General features: G+C 43.8%; 1 protein-coding gene across 1 annotated transcript in view; it reads left to right on the top strand.

The window, feature by feature from the left end:
- Positions 1-19989, top strand: part of LOC140205093 (coiled-coil domain-containing protein 170-like) — a 96826-nt gene that overhangs the window by 14546 nt on the left and 62291 nt on the right. The gene's annotated exons all lie outside the window — the stretch shown is intronic.

Below are 19989 nucleotides of genomic sequence, written 5' to 3'. Positions count from 1 at the left end.
GAGCATCAGGACATAGTGGATTACAGTTAATTGAGCCATTGGTTAATTGTGGAAACCTCTTATTAGGGACAGCTCTTAAAGAACAAGAAATCATTGAGAAAATGGCCAGTATTCCCTTCGTTATTTATGACTCTCCACTGCTTAATTGGGGACTGTTGCTGAACAGTTTCTAACTAGCGACAGTTACGTGCACTTCTGTGGCTCTTAGACACTACACCGTACTTAGAGTGAACAGTTTTTAAATAGAGTCAGTTGCGTGCCTTTGTGTACAAACAGCAGTGATTTTTGCTGCTGATATTTGGTGAAAAATAAACAGTAAGGCAGTTCAGAACTGTTTTGCTCACTGCGTTTTCAAGCACTCAGGCTTGGAGATGCTCAAAATGAAATGAATTCACTACTTCAACAAGTTAGGAACTACGAAGAATTTGAAGGTATCGACAATCATCTTGAATGTTATAATGAAAATAAAGATTTGTAGGATGCATTCGCCAGTTGCATCATATGAAGGCAGTCCATTATCTGCACTGGGTGTCTGAGCTGATTTTGTTAATTTACAGTCGATCAACAGAACATGACAGTGTACGCTGGAGGAATTCCTCTGTGGATAACTATGAGGAAATAATACACAGTTTTGTAGTATTGGTAGTGTTCCAATTTGCTCTGTATTTTATTTAAATACATAATTTGGCACAATTAAGTGGTAGGTAGTTTGTCTTTTTTAATATTTTTGAACTACTTCCATGAAAATACAGCTAATTGTGGCAGCCGTTTAATTAGGCCAAAATGTACTGTTCCTGATGTGTCCCAATTAAGTGGAATCCACTGGATTAGAAACAGGAGCCCTCCATGGAGCCTTTCAGATCCATTCAATCATTCAGATTTATGTATTTATTTATCCACATGTACATTGAAGCATCCAGTGAAATGTCGTTTGTGTTAACAACCGACACAACCTAAGGGTGTGCCGAGGTTAGTCTGCATGGGTCGCCACACATTCTGGAGCTAACAAAGCATACCCACAATGTTCAGAACAACACAGGCAGCGAGAGCACCAGCAACAGTAAAATAAGCCCCCTTTCCCACCCCTCCCACCCACCCACAAACACGGTTTTATCAGAATCAGGATCAGAGGTCTATTATCACTGACACGTGTTGTGAACTTTGTTTTGTGGCCATAGTAACAGTCCAATATGTTATGAGTATTACAAGTTACAATAAGAAATAAACAGTAGTGCAATGAGAGAGCAGAATAGTGAGGCAGTGTTCATGGACCATGCAGACATCTGATGGCAGACGGGAAGAAGCTGTTCCTAAAACATTGAGTGTTGACCTTCAGGCTCCTGGACATCCTCCCTGATGGTAGTAATGAGAAGAGGTGATTCAGGAACAACTTCTTCTCCTCTGCCATTCGATTCCTAAGTGGATATTGAACCCATGAACACTACCTCACTTTTTAAAATATATACTATTTTTGTTTTTTGCATGATTTTTAATCTATTCAATTTACGTATATTGTAATTAGTTTACTAATTTATTATTATTTTTTTTCCTTCTATATTATGTATTGCTTTGAACTGCTGCTGCTAGGTTAACAAATTTCAGGACACGTGCTGGTGATAATAAACCTGATTCTGATTCTGATCCTGTCCTGGATGAAGGTGTTCCTTCATGCTGGATGCCACCTTCTTGCGGAAACAGCCTCTCATCAGCTCCCACCAATCCCTCTAAGAGACCTTTGTATTTTAGGAAGCTCGTCTCATAGTTCTCTAACCTGCAGTGAGTATGGGCACCTCCTCAATTTCTCCTGATAGGATGGGTCAGGAATTAGTGTCACAAATCCACACAGTACTGACTCCAAGTTTATTATATCCTTCTCCTGGGAGACGGACCAAAACTCCATTTATTAGTCCAGCTAGGATCTTGTTGGATGCCGTAGCAATTTTTCTTTGCCCGGTACATATTTCTCAGCAATAAAGACCAACAAATTTTACTTTTTAAATAGCTGTTTAGTTTCTATGTCTTCTGAACCAGCACTCCCAGATTCCTCTGATCAACTACAGTCATCAATTCCTCATTGTTAATGTCATTCGTGTTCCTGTCAGATAAGTTTTATTTACAGAGAGCGGTGGGAGTGCAGCACATTCTGCCCAGGGTGGTGGTAGAGGCAGATACGTTAGGGACAAGTAAGAGACTCTTAGGCACATGAATGATAGCGAAATGGAAGGATCCGTGGGAGGAAAGCATTAGACTGAGAGTAGGTTAAAAGGCCAGCACAATATTGTGGGCCAAAGGAGCTGTACTATGCTGTAATGTTTTATGTTCTATGTTCTATTTTCCCTCTGGCACTTCATCATAGACACAGAGCTACAGGCCCTTCGGCCCCACTCATCAATGCTGACCAAGTTACCTATGTGAGCTAGTCCTATTTGCCTGCATTTGGCCCATATTCCCCTAAACCTTTCCTATCTGTGTAACTGTCTAAATGCCATTTCAATGTCATACTGCCCTTCACAGCTACTTCTGGCATTTCAGTCCATCTGTGTGAAATAGTTGCCCCTCAGTTCCCCTTGAAATCTGACCCCTCTCACTTCAATCCTTAAGGTTTGGACTCCTCATGCTGGGGAAAAGACTGTGGCTATTCACCTTATTTATGCCCCTCATGATTTTATATACCGCGAGAAGGCCAGCTCAGCCTCTTTCACTCCAGAGAAAACCATGATCACAGCCATGATCACAGTGAATGGCGGTGCTGGCTCGAAGGGCCCAATGGCCTACTCCTGCACCTATTGTCTGTTGTCTAAAACTGTCCCAGCTTATCAGCCTCCCCTCATAAACAAGCCCTCCAGCCTCAGTAACATCCTCATAAATCTTTGTTTTTCACTCTTTCCGGTTTAATGTCATTCTTCTTATAGCCGGGTGAGCAGAACTGCACATGGCACTCCAGGTGTGACCTTAGACATCTTGTACAACTGTAACGTGACATTCTATCTTCCTGTATGTACACTGCTCACTCTCCCGCCACCTCCATCTCCCCCAGCAAGCCTGGTGACAGTAACGCAGATTTTCCATCCAGATCATTAACATAAATTGTTAACAGCTGAGAACCCTGTATCGATCCCTGCGACAACCCATTTGTGACAGTCTGCCAGTCTGAAAATAACCCGATTAACTTGCAAAGGTTGATTGGTGGAGGCTGTTTGCAAGTAAAGGGATGTCTGGCAAGTGGGAAGCTTTTCAAAAGGGAGATAAGAAGAGTTCAGGGCCAGCGTGTTCCTGTCAGAGTGAAGAGCAAGGCCGACAGGATTAGGGACTCTTGGGTGACGAGGGATATTTAGGCTCTGGTTAGGAAAAATAATAGATTAAAAATTAGCTTTATTTGTTACATGTACCTTGAAAGGTACAGTGAAATGCGTCGTTTGCATCAATGCTCAGCACGGTACAAGGATGCGCAGGGGCAGCCTGAACGTTTCACTGCAGTTCAAACACCACATAGCATGCCCACAACTCAGTAACCCAGAGATCTTGGAAAGATGAGAGGAAGCCAGATCTCCAAGCGGATACTCGCAAGGTCACGGGGAAAACGTACAGATTCCTTATAGACAGCGGCAGGAACTGAGTTGCATTATCAGGTCACCAGTGCTGTAATAGCGTTATGCTAACCACTACACTACCACCCCGTCCTCATTACTTGGGACATTTTGATGCTCCAAGATGCTTGATCTTACACATGTCTGTGTTTAATTCCATCTCCACCCGTTTTCCCAGCTGATCCATGCCCCGCAGCATCTTGAGACAACTTTCTTTGCTATCTGCTACTCCACTAGCAAATTTACTAATCTTGCCACATACATTCATAGAAAATAGAATGCAATTCATTTATATATCTGACAATCCCCATGGTATGCCACTTAATTCTGACTTCCAGTCAGAACATTACTTTTGACCAATATTTTCTGCCTCCTATCACCAAGTCGTGAATGGATTTAGAACTCTGAAGCTGATTTTCAAAGTTCAGAGATCAAAGTATGTACACTATATACAACCTTGAGATTCGTCTCCTTATAGGCAGACACAAAACCAAGAACCCCAATAGAACCTATTAAAAAGAAGACTATCAAACACTCAATGTGCAAAAATAAAAGCAAATCGTACAAACAATATAAGCAAATAACATTCAGATCTGAAGTAGACGAAAGTGAGTCCACTGCCAAGAAGCCAGTCACAGCCGATCCGTTAGTTACAGGCCACAGCCTCAGTTTGGGGTAGAGACGAGTGAGGCCTGCAAAGCAGAGAGCCAAACATCAGCCTCTGGCCCCGACACCCTGACCTTTTCAATTTGGCCCAGTGCTTAAATTGGCCAAACAGCATTTCGTCCCTTTGCTCTCTGACCCGGGCCCTGTTGCTTCGATGTGCTCTTGGGCTCTGGACCCCTCATCTCAACTCAGACCGTACCCGACCTTTCAAACATGGCCCGGAGCTTAAATCGGTCAGACATTGCCTTGTTCCTTGCTCTCAAGCCCAGGCCCCACCACCTCAACTCCATCTCACCTCGGTTTTGCCGCTTCAAGTGCATTCCAGCAACGGCTATACGTTGGTCTCCTTCTCCACTCTTTGTTGTGGGCCACGCCGCCTCAATTCAGCCTGTACACGCCACGCCGCGACCGTCCTGCACTTTTGGGACTTCAGTTCCCACCACAAAAATGCCAGGTCACCCAGGTGGTTCCAAAGCTCAACTCCGAAAGCGAAGTACTAGGCTGTTGATTGCAGTGGTCTTTTTCCAGAAAAAAGGTGTGATCAATAAAGTATTTAGTAGCTTTGTCATTGCTGTACTTTGCCAGTGCCGTCCTAAACCTTCCTGTGCTTTAATCAATCCTTTATCCCCTGTGAGAGCTTGTATTATGCAACAGCCTGTAATCTACAAGAGTCACATTCATCAGTTACACCTAATCTTCTCTGCTCATCGCATCCTCAGGAAACTGCTTGTTTTTAAAAATAAGTTTATTTAGAGATACAGCACAGTAACAGGATCTTCCAGCCCAAAGAGCCCTCACCACTCAGCCTCACCCATGTGACCAATTAACCTACTAACCCTGATGTCTTTGGAATGTGGGAGGAAACCAGAGCTCAGGGAAGAGACCCAAACAGTCATGGGAAGAACGTATGTAGTCAGCGGCAGGAATCGAACCCCAGTCACTGGCACTGTAACACCAGTGAACTAACTGGTACACTACTGTGCTTCCCCGCCCCCCCCTCCCCCCCACCAACACTTTTATCAATCCCAAACCTCCCTTCGTAAAATATGTTGACTTTGCATAATCCTGTTACCACATCCTCAATAATGGATTCCAGCTTTTGGCCAAAAACAGATGTCTGGATAACTGCTCTATAGCATTTCTTCTCTCCCTTTCTAGATCACAGTTTTTAATTTACTACTTTCAAACCTATAGGGACCCTTCCAGATCTAGGAAATAAAGACAGGCATTTTCTCAGCAGCCACCCCTTCTAGAAAGTGCAGGCTGCAAATCCATAACAGAGGTAAGTAGGAATTTTTTTTAGCCAGAGAGTAGTATATCTGTGGAAGGCTCTGCCACAGTCTGCGGTGGAGGCTAAGTCTGTGGGTAGACTATTTAAAGTGGAAGATGATAGTTTCCTGATCAGTCAGGGCATCAAAGGATATGGCGAGAAGGCAGGTGTATGGGGTTTAGTGGGATGCAGGATCAGCCATGATGGAATAGTGCAGCAGGCCTGATGGGCTGAATGGCCTAATTCTGCTCATATGCCTTATGGTCTTATGGTTAAAGATTCGACAAGTTCCAAGTACCCTACCACCCTCAGAGTTCAGGAATGGTAGAAAGGGTGAACCGAACAATCAAGAAAGTCTTATGCAAAACTATAACTTATGTATTACCAGGAATCCTGATGAGATTACGAGCAACCCCAAACCACAGGCTGGGTCTCAACCTGTACAAATTATTGATGGGGCAAACAATGCGACTCCCTTATGGGGAAATTACGGGTTGTGGTGATCCTGGGGCTTATGGGGATAGAATGAAGGACGTTTGTAACCAACTGAAAGTGCTGGAAGACCAAGCACAACATCAGCAGCACATTGCTGATCAGAGAGAGGCTGAGAGAAAGGGAATAGTCCTCTCACAGCCCGGTGACCAAGTCATGGTGAGGGTGCTGCCTGAAAGGGCAGGGTTTGCTCCCAGATAGATAGGAGCACAGATGGTACTTTTAACTAGTGACACTGTGTCTGTCTGTGTGCAGACTCGGTGAGGCAGCCAGTGGAAACACCGGACTCAGGTGAAATTGTACGACTCACCACCTTGTTGCTCCCCCAGACAGAGCGGGGAATCAAGTGTACCCAGTAACCGGGTAATTACAGAGAACCTAAGAGATGAACACCAGCTGGCCACGTCAGACCTGAACACTGTATATGGAAACACTCCCACAGCAAACACAAAGGCAGTCACCCCCAGCATGAATGGGGAGTGATACAAGTGAGCTAGCTCCTTTCAGTGGCTGGGGCCAGTGATTGACTGGACAGTTTGGTTGGGGTGCCACCGAGGAGAGGTCCTTGCAGTCATTCAGATGGGGAGCACCCCAACCCCTTCCTGTACATCGATGAGAGGGCCTGTGAGCTTGATGCACTTACCTTGCTGGTGCCCCTGAGAAGAAAGAGTTTTAGCACCAGAGAATGAAGGTGTGGAGACAAGGTATGTGATTAAGCTACGATCAGCCTACAGAGGAAGAACCAACAGGCATACAAATGAAGCTGCATTTCTGAAGGTTGTTGTTCAAATTTCTGGAACAATCTCTCTGCTTAGCATTTTGTAGGTAGCTATTAGGAATGATAGGATAGATGTACATAGAGTAATTGGGGGGGAGTGGGGGAATTCTGCTGGCCTGTTTGAGTAGATCCTCCCTAAGCTTGGCTTTTCCTGTTACAAATTTATTTTTGTCCAGGAGGGCCAAGAGGAGGGACTGTCAGAGCGATTTTGGGTTCAGCCATCAAACTCAAATCTGAATATACATTGTAGATTTAATTTAAAATGCAGCTCTGAACAATAGGTTCCTAAAAGCCTTGAATCACAGACCAGATAATGCTGATTAAAATTAATTTAGATGTCTGTGGTGTGGGTATGAATTGGAAGGTATGAAGTTTGTGTACAGTACCAAAGAAAGAATTGTGGATGCATTGTAAATATGGAATTGTCATTTGATGTTTAACACATAAAATATCAGGTAGCACTGGGCCAGCCAGAACTCTTCCCTTTCCCCAAAGGGACTCCATATGATGCCTGCTGTATCTTGTTTTGATGAGTAAAGAGGCTGTTTTTTTTATCAACCGGTACTTTTCTACAGAGACTTCATTCACACAACAAGACCCTGTGTTATTGAGAGAGACAAGAGAAGAGATTGCTCGGGCCTTGACCAATACCTTGGTGTCCTTTCTAACCACAGGCAGGATCTCAGATGACTGGCAAATAGCTAATGTTCCATTATTCAAGAAGTGAACCAGGGATAATCCTGGAAACCATGGACAGGTGAGTCTCACATCAGTGGTAAGGAAGTTACTAGAGAGAAATCTCAGAGATAGGATTTATGAGCATTTGGAAAACCATGGCTCATTAGGGAGAGCCAGCATGTATTTGTATGGGGCAAGTTACGTCTTACTGACTTGACTGCTTTTTGACTAGGTGATGAGAGTGATTGATGAAGGCAGAGCTATGAGAGTGACTGATGAAGGTAGAGTTGTGCATGGATTTTCGTAAGGCGTTTGACCCTTGTGAGGCTCATCCAGAAGATTAAGATGTATGGGATCCATGGTGAATTGGCAGTTTAGATTCAGAACTGGTCTGCTCATTGAAAACAGGGGGCTGTGGTTGAAAGGATTTATTCTAGCTGGAGGTCTTTGATTAGTGGTGTCCTGCAGGCAACTGTACTTGGACCTCTGCTGTTTTTGATAAACTGTAGCTAAATTACCCTGATGAAAGTGTAGATGAGTGGGTTAGTAAGTTTCCAGATGATACGAAGATTGGTGAAGTTGTGGATAGCATAGGTGACTGATAGAGAATACAGTGGGATATACATTATTTGCAGATATGGGCAGAGAAATGACAGTTGGAGTTTAACATGGCTAAATGTAAAGTGTAGGAAAAATGCAAAGATCCATAGCAGTGATCTATATCTCTATATCTCAAATAGCAGAGGTCCCAATATGGATCCCTGCAGAACACCCCAAGGCACATCCATCCATCTGGGATGTCCCATTGATCACTACCCTCTGACTTCTGTGGACATGCCAATTCTGAATCCAATTAAACAACTCATCATAGATCCCACACATGTTAACCTTCTGGGTGAGCCTCCTATGAAGGGCCTCGTCAAATGCCTTTCTAAAATCCACATAAACAACATCTACATCTCTACCGTCTTCACTCTCTACCTTTATCACCTCCTCAAAAAAATCAATCCGAAGTTAGTAAGGTACAACTTGCCCCACACAGAACCATGCTGACTGTCCCTAATTAGGCCATAGTTTTCCAAATATTTGTCAATCCTATCTCTAAGAATGCTTTCCAGCAACCTGCCTACTACTGATGTGAGACTCAATGATGTATGGTTTCCAGGGTTATCCCTATCCCCAGACTTGAACAATGAAAAAACTTTCTTGTGGCTAGAAGAAGTTTTAAAATAAAGTTAGACAAGTATGTGGATTGGAAAGATTTACAAGGTTATGGGTCAAATGCTGGTAAAAGGGACTGTCATGGATGGGGCATCTTGGTCTGCATGGACCAGTTGGGCTGAATGGCTTGTTTCCCTGTTGAAAGATTCTAGGACTCTACGAAGAAGGAAGGGACTGAAAGAAAATGAACACAATGAAGCAAAAACAAACTGACGACAAAAAACATAGTTTCAATATTGTTAATGTCATTTCCCATTCACAAGTGTAAAGGGGAATGAAACAATTATTATTCTGGATCCATTGCAGTGCAAACACACACACACACACACACACACACACACACACACACACACACACACACACACACAATAAGATAAAGAACACAATAATAAACAAACAGAAAATAACTATAAATACACAAGATAGAATATATATGTAAATTGATTGTATGCCCATTAAGTGATGCTAGCACAGGAGTGTCTGTATATAAGATTATTCTGACAGTAAATGATAAAAGAGTAGGGGTGTGGTGGGAAGGGTTAGTAGGTGGAGGTGTTGATCAGCCTTACTGCTTGGGGAAAGTCCCTACTTTGAGTCTGGTGGTCCTGGTGTGGATGCTTTGCAGCCCCCTCCCTGATGGGAGTGGAACAAACAGTCCACGAGCGGAGCAACACACACAAAATGCAGGAGGAACTCAGCAGGCCAGGCAGCATCTATGGAGAAGAGTGAAGAGTTGACGTTTTGAGCTGAGACCATCAGGACTGGAGGGAAAAAGATGAGGAGTCAGAGTAAGAAGGTGGGATCATTCATGATGATGTTGGTCTTCATCTGGCACTTTTCTGTGTGCATGTCCTTGATGGTGGGTAGGCTGGTGCCAGTGATGCATTGGGCAATTTTGAGCACCCGCTGTAGAGCCTTCCTGTCCGCTGCAGTGCAGTTTCCATGCCATGCATCGCTGCAGCATGTTGGGATGCTCACTACTGCACGACTGTGAGTATGAATGTACATAGTCCAGCTCTCTTCAGCCTCCTCAGAAAGTAGAGGCATTGGGGAGCTTTCTCGATTGTTCAGAACGCTTTGTTGTTGTGTGAGATGTAAGGCAACTTGAAGAGAGAATGGATAAACTAATGAGGACCGTTGAAATCATCACAACAAATTTTCACAATTTTAAGGGATGCTAAGAAGCTAAATGGAAACACAAGAGACTGTAGGCACCGAGTCCAATGAAAGGTCTAGACCCGAAACATTGACTATCTATTTCTCTCCATAGGTACTGCCTGACCTGCTGAGTTCCTCCAGCTTTTTGATTGCTGCTGAGAGGTGATCGGCTGTTTGTTTGCTGTCTCATTTGCAGGATGTGGATAGATTTGTAGAGCACCACAGCACAGAAACAGGCCCTTCTGTCCATCTAGTCCATGCCAAACTGTTATTCTGCCAGTCCCATTGCCCACACCTGGACGACAGCCCTCTGTCCCCCTCCTATTCATGTACAGTACTTATCCAAACTTCTCTTAAATATTGCAATCGAACCCACATCCACCTCTTACTCTGGCAGGGCACCCTCACTATCCTCTGAGTGAAGAAGTTCCTCCTCAGGTTCCCCTTAAGTATTTCACCTTTCACCTTCAACCTATGACCTCGAGTTGTAGTCTCACCCAACCCTGAAAACGCCTGCTTGCATTTACCCTGTGCCTACCCCTCATAATCACTAGGATGTTGCTAGTAATGCCAACAAGTATTCTCCATCAATACTGAAGTACAGAAGTGCTTGGTGGGTTGAAAGTGACGTATACTGTGTGTAGGTCAAACAGGGTAATGAAAAAAGACTTCTTTCCCTGAAGAATCAGAGAAACAGATGTATTTTTATGATTATGTGGACATTTCATGGCTACTGAGACAAAGTTAAATTCCACATTTATTTAATTACTTACATTTAAATTTCCCAGCTGTTTTGGTGGGATTTGAACTTGTTTCAGGTTCATTGGTCCACAACTCCAACTGTTGGTGAAAAATACTACTGTATATCATCTACGATATCACCCTGCGGAGATGTAAGTAGAAATAAGGCAATAACAGTCATATGGAACAATGGCTCTGTGTCAGTAGTTCCATTGATACATAGATAATCAGACAAACTATCTAGGCAGAACATACTATTTCGTGGAGAGAGGGACTTTCTCTCTGTGTTTGATTTGAGCCTTGAGTTTGGGGTCAATATCCAGGGATGATTGTTGAAGCCTGATGGTGGAGCCTGGAGGATGGAGGCCCAGAAGCCTGTGCTGGAGTTGGAGGGCAGTCTGTGCAAGTGAGGGGGTTGGTGGGAGGGAGGAAAGGGACTTGTTCTGCTGTTGTTGTTGCTTGTTGTGTTCTGTGTTCTGCTGAGTATTGTGGCCATGTTATGTTGGTACCAGAATGTGTGGTGATACCTGCGGGCTGTCCCCAGCACACCCTTGGGCTCAGGTGCGTTGGTTGTCTAGACCCAAACAATGCATTTCACTGTATGTTTCGATGTACACATGACAAATAAACTTGGATCTTGATAACCTATGGGTTGCCCCCAGCACATCCCTCGGTACTTTGATTGCTAGCACAAACAGCACACACAGAAATCAGCTTCAGTGGGCAGGAGTAAAGAGCCCACGTTTTGGGCTGAAATCCCTCAGGACTGGAAAGGATGGGGAAAGAAGCCAGGTGAGGGAGCATGTTTCGATGTACATGTGATAAATAAATCTGAATCTGATGGTACCCGTCTGTTCCAGGGCCATACATTCCCATTGAACTGTATCCCATTAGTATTGCACTCAGTTCACTTACTTTGACAGTGGTGAAATTGCTGGCCTTGTTCACAAGGCACTGGGTTTCACAGGATGTGATTCTGTTCGGGAATCCTAGGATCGAGGTCAGGAATTGTGATTTCCATCCAACCCTCTTGGCAGATGTGGAGTGTCAACTTCATGCCTGAAGTGTTAGTGCATGTTTATTTACTGCTAAGTAGAATGAGATGCTGAGACAATGCTGGAACAACTGTCTTGCCAAGTCAAGAGTGTGATAGAATGCTCTCCGTACTCGAGTGCAGTGCCAACTCTCAAGAAGTTTGATGATATCCAGAGCAGAGCAGCCAGTTTGACTGACAGCACGGAAGCTGGCACTTCAGTACATCTCATCCATGCCAACCGAGCCATCTACCAGAGCTAGTCCAATAAGCTGATTAGAAAGGCTGGCTCTGTTATCGGAGTCAAACTGGATACACTGGAGGCTGTGGTGGAACAGAGAGCCCTCTGGAAAATCCTGGCAATTCTGGACAATGTTTCTCACCCTCTGTATGCCACTTGGGCTAAACTGAGGAGCATTTTCAGTAATAGACTAAGGCAACTGTGCTGCTCTGAAGAGTGCGATATGGGGTTGTTCTTACCCTCGGCCGTTAGGCTCTACAATGAGTCAACCTGTAGCCGGGGAAGTGATGACCTCCTCCTGTTAGACTGTTATTAAGCTCTGTTTAAGCACTGTTTAGCTCTGTTTACCACACCCTGTTATCGAGGACACCCTGTGCAATACTGTGCAGTAATACCATCACTTACCATCCGGATGGTGTGAATGTGTACCCATTACTGTATAATTACTGTACATTAATTCTTGCACTACCATCTTATCAGTGTGAACTTGTAAACCTTGTAAATCTTTAAATTGTAAACTGTGTACATCTTATTTTTAAGGTAACTTACTTTTTTATTCTTTCTTACTTCTCTTCTAATATTTGTATATCTGTGCACTTGCAGTGCTACTGTGACACTGTAATTTCCTTTGGGATCAATAAAGTATCTTTCAATCTATCTATCGAGTCCCATTTTCCTGCCTTTTTCCTGTATCTCTTTTAAAATTTTCCAGCCACTTACCTGTCCAAATGTCTTTTGAATGTTGTAATTTTACCACCTCTACCAATTTGTCTGGCATCTCATATCCATATATTGTACACATTAACCTCTGTGTAGAAAAAAGTTGCCCCCTCAGGTCCATTTTATATCTTTCCCACTCACCTTAAACCTATCCTCCCTTGTTTTGGACTCCCCTCCCTTGTGACCATCCACTTTAGCAATGCCTCTCATAATTTTATAAAGACCTGTAAGGTCACCCCTCAGCTCTACCCATCAAAAAGTCTCAGCCTATCCAACCTCAGTAAGATCATAAAACCGTAAGACATTTTTTGTTGCATGTTGTGACAACACAACACAACAAATTCCTAATACACGTAAATGTTAATGGTGAATTAAGTTGATCCCAGATCCTTATTCTTCATTCTGTTATTAATTTCCCTTGTACTAGCACAATGACTGATGTGATGAAGTGATCTGTATAGGTGGCATGTTAAACATGTTTTTCACTGTACCTTGGTATATGTGACAATAATAAACTAATTTACCAATAGTCAACCCAGCAACAATCCCTTGGGAACAGGAATCATCGCAGGCCTCCACTACCACCCTTCATGTTATGTTGATTTGTACAAGACATTGGTGAGTCTACAGTTGGAGTATTGTGTTCAGTTTTGGTCACCCTGCTAGAGGAAAGATACCATGAAGCTGGAAAGAGAGAGCATAATTTTAATTATTGGAGAAATGTAGGGGGACGTCAGAGGTAGGTTTTTTTTCCACAAAGAGGGTGGTAGGTGTGTAGAACACACTATAAGGTGTGGTGGTAGTGTTAGATACATGAGAGTAAATAAGACCAGCACTTGGATGAAAGTAAAATGGAGGGCTATGTAGAAGGGAAGGGTAGATTGATCTTAGAGTAGGTTAAAGGACAGAAGCAACATTGTGGGACCAACGGCCTGTACTGTGCTGCACTCTTCAATGTTCTATTTCTAAGATAACGTACAAAGATGTTGCTGGGACTCTAGTGACTGAATTTGCAGAGAGTCTGAGGAGGTTAGTACTTTACTTTCTGAAGCAGAGGAGTCCAAGGAGTGATTTCATGAAGGTGTATAAAATCATAAGGGCCACTGATAGGGTGAGTGTGTTCTGTCCCAGAGAATGGGAATCCACAGCTAGACGGCATGGGTCATAGAGAAGTACAGCACAGGAACAAGCCCTTCGGCCCATTTAGTCCATGCTGAAAACCATTTAAGCTGCCTACTGCCATTGGCCTGAACTGGGACCATAGCCTTCCATACCCCTACCATCCATGTAACTATCCAAACTTCTCTTAAATGTTGAAATGGAGTTTGAACGTACCACTTGTGCTGGCAGCTCATTGCACACACAGGGGAAAAATTTAATAGGAACCTGAGGAACAACATTTTCAAATAGACTCAGTACATAGAGTGAGCCAGAGGAAGTGGTTAAGGCAGGTGCAATAACAACATTTCAAAGGCACTTGGACGTTTTTACAGATAGGAAAGGTGTAGGAGAATATGGGCCAAACACAGGTAAATGCGACTACCTCAGATAGGCACTATGCTCAGCATAAACCATTTGAGCAGAAGACCGGTTTCCATTGACTTGCAATGATGAGAAGTGACCTGGTAGGGGTGTACAAGATGAGAAGAGGCATAGATAGAGTGGACAGACAGAGATTATTTCCCAGAGCGTAAATGGCTAAGATGAGGGGGTGTAAAATTTTAAGGTGATTGGAGGAAAGTATAGGTAGGTCTTTTTAACACAGAGAGTGGTGGTGCATGGAATGCTCTGCCAGAGGTGGTGGGACAGGCAGATACATTGGGCACACTTAAGAAATTCTTCGATAGCAAAATAGGGTATTGGAAAATAGTGGGCTGTGTGGGAGGGAAAGGTTAGATTGATCTTAGAGTAGGTTAAAGTCTTGGCACAACATTGATTAGTTTCTGAGATTACAAAACCTCCCAGACCCACCATATCTTCAAGGACAAAAGGCACATGGGATCATCATCAGCTGAAGATTGCTCTCCAAGTCACACACACCCTGAATCCTATATCTCCAATCCTTCTTTGTCTGAACCTTGGTACCCTTTTTCCAACTGCACTTTATCTAGAAGGATGACAGTGGTTCGAGAATATGACTCACCCTCATCTTCTATGAACTGAACCCCTATATTCGGTTCTGGTCACCTCATTATAGGAAGAATGTGGAAGCTTTTGAGAGGGTGCAGAAGAGATTTACCAGGATGCTGCCTGGATTAGAGAGCATGTCTTATGAGGATAGAACATTGAACAAGGCAGTACAGTACAGGCCCTTTGGCCCACAATGTTGTGCTGACCCTTTAACCTACTCTGAGATCAATGTAATCCTTCCCTTCTAAATTGCCTCCATTTTCTTATCATCCATGTGCCTACCTAAGAATTTTTTAAATGCCACTGATGTATCTGCCTCTACTACCATACCAGGCAACTTGTTTTACATTCCCACCACACTCTGTGTAAAAAAAAAATTACCTCTGACAACTCCCCCCATGCTTTCCTCTAATCACCTTAAAATTATCACCTTCATATCCTATGAACTGTTTATTCTATCTTCTATGAACCAAACTTCTTTCACTTCTGATTGCCACATCATAGGAAGGATGTGGAAGCTATAGAGAGGGTGCAGAGGAGATCTACCAGGATACTACTTGGATTAGAGGGCATGTCTTATGAGGAAAGTTTGAGTGAGTAACTGCTTTTCTCTTTGGAGTGAAGGAGAATGGGAAGTGACCCGATAGAGGTGTACAAGATGATAGGAGGCACAGACTGAGTGGATAGCCAGATACTTTTTCCCAGGGTGGAAATGGCTAAGAGAAGAGGGCATAATTTTAAGGTGATTGGAGGAAAGAATAGGGGGATATCAGAGGTAAGTTTTTTTTTACACAGAGAGTGGTGAATGTGTGGAATGTATTGCTAAGAATGATGGTAGAGGCAGCTACGTTAAGGACACTTAAAAGACTCGTAGATTGGCACATAGATGATAGAATTATGTGGGAGGGAAGGGTTAGGTTGGTCTGAGAGTAGATTAGAGTGTTGGCACACTGTGTGTCGGAGGGCTGGTACTGAGCTGTACTGTTTTATATTCTATGTTCCATGTTCTATGTCCCCCCAGATTGTGGCAATTCTCTAACACACTGAGGGCAATTTACAGCAACCAATTAATGACCAACCTGCGCTGTGCTGTTCAATGTTTCATGTTCTCAGGGACAACTAGGGATGGACCATAAATGCTGGGCTCTCTTCTCCAGTGATCCCAACATCCGGACAACAATTGTATTAACCGCTTTTCCAGACTTCCTACCATGGCGGTGTCACGGAGTACACACCCAATGTACTCCACCATAAGCAGAGGATTTCACTTCCCTGAGTGAAAACTGATCATAATCCTCGGCCAGAAGGTGTCTTTTAGTGGAGGGAACTTAACGGTTGGAGGAATATCTGAGTAAACAGCTGTATCCATTGGAGCTGCTATGCCTGCCAGCATCCAGCTGGGTTGTGGGTCATAAAATTAAACGTTTTAAGTGATTCAGTGATGATTTCAGTAAGTGTGGAGTAAGTGAAGAGCCTATATCGAATGTGTTGTCATTTGATACTCCATGTTCTGGCTCAGCTGAAATGGAATAACAGCGAGTATTAATTTTTCAGAGTGCTCCTACTGATAATCCAACTTAAATAGTTTTCTTTATCTCTCAGCAACCCGGACTCGGAGGTCAGAGCTTCACGTTCAGATTCAGATTGATGTATCATTGAAACATACAGTGAACTGCGTCGTCTAACTACCAACACAACCTAGCAATGTGCTGGGGGCAGCCCTCGAGTGTTGCCACACATACTGGTGCCAACATAGCGTGCCCACCGTGCTCGGCAGAACAACATCCTACACAACGAAACAGAACACAACAAGTAACAAAACAGCCACAGCAAAACAAGCTCCTTTCCTCCCTCCCTCTCCCTCTCTCTCTCACACACACAGACACACAGAAACACACACACACGCACACACACACACAGTCCTCCAATCCCAAGACAGGCTGTCTTCAGCCTCCAGAGGACTCACGGATTTGCAGACATTGGCCTTGACTTTCCCAGCAGACTCAGAGATCTCAGTAGCATTCTGTTGTTCTCCACCGCTCTACGGGGTCTAATCATGTACTTACCCTGAACTGCCAGGGTGGTGGTAGAGGCTGATGCAATCTGTTCATACTAAATTATATTTCTAACCCATTCTAACTCATAAAGGTCTTGTTAACTGTTGGTACGTTGCTAACTGCCCTGGAATCTGAGTATTTGATGACTCTGGGCTTGTACTCACTGGCGTTTAGAAGAATGGTGGGGGGGGGGGGGGGGTTCCTCACTGAAACCTACCGAACATTGAACGGCCCAGAAAGAGTGGACATGGAGAGGATGTTTCCAATAGTGAGAGAGTCTAGCACCAGAGGGCACAGCCTCAGAATACAAGGACATCCCTTTACAACAGAGATAGAAACACAGAAAGCCTACAGCACAATACAGGCCCTTCGGCCCACAAAGTTGTGCTGAACATGTCCCTACCTTAGAAATTACTAGGCTTACCTATAGCAATCTATTTTAAGCACAAAATAATCTGCAGATGCTGTAAAAGATCAAAGCAACACTTTCAGTACGCTGGATGAACTCAGCAGGTCGGGCAGCATCAGTCAGAAACAATGAGTCGACGTTTCAGGCCGGAACCCTTCGTCAGGACTGAAGAATGAAATCAAATTCAAATCCTTCCCTATCTTTCATTCTTCAGTCCTGACGCAGGGTTCCGGCCCGAAACGTCGACTCATTGTTTCTGACTGATGATGCCTGACCTGCTGAGTTCATCCAGCGTACTGAAAGTGTAGCTTTCTATTTTACCAAGCTCCATGTACCTATCTAAAAGTCTCTTAAAAGACCCTGTCGTATCCGCCTCCACCACCGTTGCCGGCAGCCCATGAGATGAGGCTGAGGAGGGATTTCCTTATCCAGAGGGTGATGAATCTGTGGAATTGATTGCCACAGATGGCTGTGGAGGCTGAATCATTGGGTCTATTCATAAAGTGGAGGTGGAATAGGTTCTTGATTGGTAAGGGCGTCAAAGGTCACAGGGAGAAGGCAGGAGAATGGGATTGAGAGGGATAATAAATCAGTCATGGAGAGCACTCAGGGTCTGCTCCATCAGACATGGTCTTATGGAGTGTTATGTAATGTATCCTCACACAAACAAGCTACCCCAGGAATTAATCAAATGCCCCTTTGCAAATATATCCACCCTTAGGTAGGTGACCAAACCTGTGTGATCTCCAGAGTTCCAAATAAATACTCTTCTGCTGCCCTCCTCCTCACACAGTTATATAGCACAGAAACAGTTGTTACAACCCAGCTCATCCTTGCCAGCCAAGGGGTCTTGCATTAAAAACAGATCTATCATTTGCCTTCCTGATGCTTGTACATCCAAACAATCAGGGACTCCTTTACAAAACCTCATGTAATTTTCAAGCGTACTCATTTATTTTAGTTATAGGGAAATGTTAAATAGGTTAGGATTTTATTCCCTGGAGCATAGGAGAATGAGGGGATACTTGATAGAGGTATACAAATTTATGAGAGGTTTAGATAGACTATGATTTAGGTCGATGGAACCAGGCCGAATGATAGTTTAGCCCAGACTAGAAGGGCCAAATGGCCTTTTTTGTGCTGTAATGCTCTACGACTCTTCAGATTTTAAAGTTTCTTTGCTGGAGAGTGAGGAAGAACTTCAACTGCTCTGGATATAATACCTGAGAGGGTTGTGCAATTGTGTACAGCTCTGGTTGCCTCATTACAGAAAGGACCTGGAGGGTTTGGTTTATCAGGATGCTGCCTGGATTAGAGAGCATTAACTATAAGTAGAGGCTGGATAAAATTGCATTGTTTTCTCTGGAGTGTCAGAGGGATCACCTGATAGAAGTTTAGAAAATTATGAGAGGCATGGGTAGGGTCTCTTTCCTAGAGTAGAAATGTCAAATACTTGAGGGCATGCATTTAAGATAAGAGGGGGAAAAGTTTAAAGGAGATGTGTGGGGCAAGTATTTTGCACAGAGTTGTGGGTGCCAGGACTGCGCTGCCAGGGGTGGAGGTAGAGGCAGATACAGTAGAGGCATTTAAGAGGCTGTTAGACACATGTAGAACATAGATCAGTACAGTACAGACCCTTCAGCCCATGATGTTGTGCCAACCCTTTAACCTGTTCCAAGATCAATGAAGGACTATGGATCATGTATTTAGTTTATTTCAGCAGGGTGTCTGGCGCAGGTATCAGATTCTGATTGATCGTGAACCGAAGGGCCTGATCCAAGTGTAGTACTGTCCTACGTTCTGATCTCTGTAAGCAGATCCTAACAGAACTTGTAGTGGGAAATGGGATAATTTGTTGAGCAGTGGTAATTTATAATGAAGCAGGAGAAACGTGCTCGTAGTTGGAGAGCTCTTTCAATAAGACAGCACGGAAACACGGGGCCAAGTGGCATCTGTCCACACTGTGAGATTGCACAACTTTATTTCCAATTTAATTCAAGATTCTGTGCCAAACCATCCAAGGAATTGTGTGTATTCCCTGTGGATGCACACTGGATCTCTGTACTTGAAGCAGATAGAACATAGGTCAGTACAGTACAGTACATGCCAACCCCTTAACCTATTCCAAGATCAATCTAACCCTCCATTTTTCTTTCATCCACATGCCTGTCTAAGAGTCTCTTAAATGTTATATCTGCCTCTACCACCTCTTCCTGGCACCACACTCCATACACCCAACTATCTCTGAGTACAAAACTTCATTCTGACATCCCCCCTATACTGTCCTCCAATCACCTTAAAATTATGCCCCCTTGTATTAGCCATTTCCACCCTGGGGAGAAATCTATGCCTTTTCTGGTCTTACATATTTCTATCACGTCCCTTTTATCCTCCTTCTCTCCAAGGAAAAGCCCTAGCTCACTCAATCATCTCACAAGTATGCCTTCTAATCCAGGCCGCATACTGGAAAATCTCCTCTGCACCTTCTCCAAAGCTGTCACACCCTTAATGGAATAGTTGATGGGAATGTGGAGAAATTAAAATCTGAGTAATGCAGAACTCGTGTAAGTCAGGGGTTTCCCAATCTTTTTTCATGCCATGAACCAATGCCATAAAGCAAGGGGTGTGTGGACTCCAGAGTGGGAACCTCTGTTGTAAATGAATGTTAGATTCAGATTCAGTTATATTTATTTATTTATCACCTGTGCATCAAAAACATACAGTGAAATGTGTTTCTCCCCCCCATCACCTTTCCCCATCCCTTTTTCCCTCTCCCACTAATCTCCTTGCCTGCCCATTGCCTCCCTC

The sequence above is a fragment of the Mobula birostris genome, chromosome 1 (genome assembly GCF_030028105.1).
Source record: "Mobula birostris isolate sMobBir1 chromosome 1, sMobBir1.hap1, whole genome shotgun sequence".
NCBI lineage: Eukaryota > Metazoa > Chordata > Chondrichthyes > Myliobatiformes > Myliobatidae > Mobula > Mobula birostris.
The sequence above is the reverse complement of the archived record's forward strand: the minus strand, read 5'-3'. Positions and strand labels throughout refer to the sequence as shown.